The sequence below is a fragment of the Jaculus jaculus genome, chromosome 14, assembly GCF_020740685.1.
Source record: "Jaculus jaculus isolate mJacJac1 chromosome 14, mJacJac1.mat.Y.cur, whole genome shotgun sequence".
In the NCBI taxonomy this organism is placed as follows: Eukaryota; Metazoa; Chordata; class Mammalia; order Rodentia; family Dipodidae; genus Jaculus; species Jaculus jaculus.
Window position 1 is genome coordinate 18,315,495 of NC_059115.1, and position 4,219 is coordinate 18,319,713.

The 4,219-nt window shown below is 44.1% G+C and overlaps 1 non-coding gene across 1 annotated transcript; it reads right to left on the minus strand.

Moving 5' to 3' along the window:
* Positions 1–951: 951 nt before the first annotated feature.
* Positions 952–1,058, minus strand: LOC123454876. The gene has a single exon (XR_006633532.1). It is a non-coding gene; the product is annotated as a U6 spliceosomal RNA (small nuclear RNA).
* Positions 1,059–4,219: the final 3,161 nt, after the last annotated feature.

Sequence of the window (4,219 nt, forward strand, 5' to 3'; positions counted from 1 at the left end):
AATAAAATAATATATAAACAAGACAAAAATAAGGTGGAAAGCAACTGAGGAAGACGCTTGACATCGATCTCTGGCTTCCACATCCATGCATACACATGTGAATCCACACACATGCAAAAGACAGAATTCTTTTAAAAAGGGATGGAAACACAGACAAGAAAGGTGGGAAGTTATTACCACCTGAATTCAGTGAAAACTATCGCCTTGGAAGATGAGCCACTCCATAAGATTTGTGATCATGGAGGAATGCAGCTACTGCCAGAATTGTGGAGAGGGAACAGATGGATGGAATAGATCCCTAAAACGTCTTCCTTCCACCTTTCAGCATCCTCCCAGCGTCTCCTAGAGATAATCCCAAAGGGCAAGAGGCAGCCGACGATGGCGTCCTGGGAGGACAGCCTTCCAGTGCACACAGATGAGCAGAGTGAATGATGGATCTGGAGGGCATGTCCATTCCTCCTGACACTTAGCATCCATTATTGTCCTATGCCTAGATGAGCAAGCTCACGTTCCTAGCACAGAGAAGCCTGGTGGCTCTATAGTCATTGCAGAATAATTCTGTTCCTGCCATCCTCCAGCTGAACCCTACAAGGCCATTACACCCACCAGCAATGCTTTCCACACACCAGGGTAAAATGAAGGTGAAAACAAGCACATGGCTCATCTGCAATGTATCAGGTACAGCTCAGGCTTCCATACCTGTGTGTGAGTCGAAGTTGATAATCACTTTATGCACCCCTTATATTCTGGCACTCTGCTTGGCTGGGGTCTCTTTTGGCTGGCATGGTGATCCAAATGGTCCCAATCATTTGTGTTTCCTTGCTGTGTATCCCACTGACATTATTGTAGACATGTGGAATGGATGGATTCCCTAGCAAATATTCTGGGTTCCACTTCTGATCCTCTCTAGTCCCATTACATAGTAGAAACCCAATTCTTTTTTTTTTTTTTTTAAATATGGAACGCTTCACAAATCTGCGTGTCATCCTTGCGCAGGGGCCATGCTAATCTTCTCTGTATAGTTCCAATTTTAGTATATGTGCTGCCGAAGCGAGCACGGGAACCCAATTCTTGATAATTGGATCATTTTAGTAATGGAACCCCTTTTTGTGCCTGTAGGGTTAGCATCATGACTTGCTGAGAATGGCCAGAAGGCATCTCTGCTCCCCCTTCAATAGAACCAGGATCATGTCCTATGATAGAAAATTTTCCCCTTCCAGCAACAGGACTACCAAACCCATCACCCAAGCTTGGAAGTTTTGGAAGCAAAAGTGACATAGGTATGTGATTAGGCATGTCCAAAAATAAATGGACCACAGATATAAAGATCTCAGTTAGCCTTATTTGCAGAGCTAGAATCAGGAAACACATTGTCCCTTAAGAGTGCTCCAGTGAGCATGCAGAAGAGGATGGCTAAGGCAGAAAACAACTGAGAAAGCAGAAGCAGGAGGCAGAAGTTGGATTTGCAGCTGGAGAGATGGTTTAGCAGTTAAGGTGCTTGCCCACGAAACCTAAGCACGCGTGTTCAACTCTCCAGATCCCATGTAAGCCAGATGCATAAGGTGATGCAACTGCAAGGTTGCACATGTGCACAAGGTGGGACATGCATCTGGAGTTCAACTGAAGCGGCTGGAGGTCTTAATGCGCCAATTCTCGTTTTCTCTCTCTTTCATAAAAAAGCAGATTTGCAAGCCAGGTGTGGTGGTTCATGCCTTTAATCCCAGCACTCAGGAGGCAGAGGTAGGAGGATTGCTTTGAGTTCAAGGCCACCCTGAGACTACATAGTGAATAGTGAATTCCAGTTAAGTCTGAGCTACAGTGAGACCCTACCTCAAAAAAAGGAAAAAAAAAAAGCAGATTTGCTATGCACACTTTCACCCCAGGACTCTAGAGGTGGAGGCAGGAGGATCAACAGTTCAAGGTCATCCTCAGCTACATAGTGAGTTGGAGGCCAGCGTGGGCTAACATGAGACCGTCTCAGAAACGGACTCACAACTAAACAAAACTTAGCTAAATAATGCTCCGCCTAAAAGAAGACCCTCAAACCAACCAACCAGACAGCAACAAAACCTACTTTCATTGTCAAGGCTAAAGCAGAAGAGACTTCGTTATTATAGTAAGCTAGCAGTCCTGTTTGGAAACATGGCTTCTCTCTCCTCTCCCTTCCCCCTCCTCTCCCTCCCTCTTCCTCTCCTCTTCTCTCCTCTTCTCTTTCTCTCTCTCTCCATATTGGTTTGGTCTGCTGGGCCAGGTGCAAAAGCTCAGTCCAAACCAATGGCTTCCTACCATTTGACCTAGCAGGTGGGTTAAGCAACTCAAGTATCACTCCCTGAATTCTGGGTCTTTACACTGAACCCTCTAGCCCTGGGGAAAATAGTGCCATATATTGGGCAATGGTTTCAAACAACATCCAGTCCCATCAACTGTTCCCTGCCACATAGCACCACACCGGAGCCTGCTGTGAGGGCATCCTGCTGTCTGTTTCTGCCTCATTAAGCCACAATTTCACTTCCTTCCCTGCTTGACATACAGGACCTAAGAGGGTTGTGCATTGAGCTGGCCCGGTGACAAGGATGAAGGATCTTTTCAGGTAGCCATCAATACTTTCTGGTATTTCCAACATGTGGCTGGAGTTGGGAATGCAGAGCCTGGGCTTATCTTTTCCTTTTTGTTTGGTCTTGAAGTCAGACAGAGGCAGCGTGCTTACCACACAGGCTTCATCGTGGCCTTTGTCACCAAGGTGACTAAGTGCCACTTAATCTTCCAGCACTCTGCCCTCCACATGCCCTCCATCATATTCTGCCATTTGTAATAATTTGACTGTAAAATAATAAAAATGACTAGGAGGCTTAAAAGCAAGGCAGGAATAAAATAAAAGAAACAATATTGTAGGGCAAATAAATGAAGCTAAAGTGTTCTACTATCTTACCTTGAGGAAGCCTAAGGCTTAGGTTAAATGTGCAGATTATGACATTTAGGAAAATGAATAAACTTTGAAGTGTAAAAATTCCAAAGGGATAGAAGATAAATGAATCAGGAAGGGAAAAATTTACCCCAACAGTCCAAGCATGAGCCAGAAAAAAGTTTTTAAAAATCATAAAACAGAGAGAACACAAAGAAAGCACATACACATGATTTATTTAAACCCCAATATGTTAGTAATTACATTTAATGTAGTTGAAAGGCTTCAATTTTCCTTGGGCTGAAGAGATGGCTTAGCAAGTAAGGCACTCACCAGCAAAACCAAAGGACTCAGGTTTGATTCCCCAGTACTCATGAAAAGCCAGATGCACAAGTTGGTTTGCTTGTAGTGTCTGGAAGACGTGGTGTACCTTCTCTAACTAACTAACTAACTAACTAAATAGATAGATATTTTTAAGTCAGTTTTCCAGAGCTGGAGAGATGGCTCAGTGATTAAAGGTGCTTGCTTGCAAAGCCTGATGGCCCAGGCTCAATTCCCCAGTAACCAGGTAAAGCCAGATGCACAAAGTGGTACACTCATTTGGAGTTCATTGTCAGTGGCAGAAGAATGTGGAGCACCCATAGTCTGTTTCTCTTAAATAATTTTTTTTAAAGTCAGTTTACCAACTGAGCACAGGCCTATGATCCCAGCCACTCCAGAAGCTGAGGTGGAAATTTCAAGACATACCTGGGCAACTTAGTGAGACCCTATTTCAAAAAAAAAAAAAAAAAAAAAAAGAGGGCTGGAGAGATGGCTCAGCAATTAAGGTACTTGCCAGCAGTGCTTAACAACCAGGGTTCAATTCCCCAGTACCCATGTAAAGCCAGATGCACAGAGTGGCTCATACATCTGGAGTTCATTTGCAATGGCTAGAGGCCTTTGCAAACCCATTCTGTGTGTCTGTCTGCTGGCGTGATGGCACATGCCTTTAATTCCAGCACTCTCGAGGCAGAAGTAGGAGGATCACAATAAGTTAGAGGCCAGCCTGAGACTACACAGTGAATTCCAGGTCAGCCTGAGCTACAGTGAGACCTTACCTTGAAAAATTTTCAAAAAAGAAGAGATAAAAATAATCCGTATACCAGACTGAATAAAATTGTTAGTTATGTGTGTATGTGGTGTGGTGTGCAGAGGGGTACAGTGATTGCACATGTGTGATGATCTATGTGTAGATGCATGCCTTTGTGTGCATCGAGGCCAGACAACACTGAGTATTCTTCCCTACCACTCATCCTGGTATTTCCCTGATACAGAGTC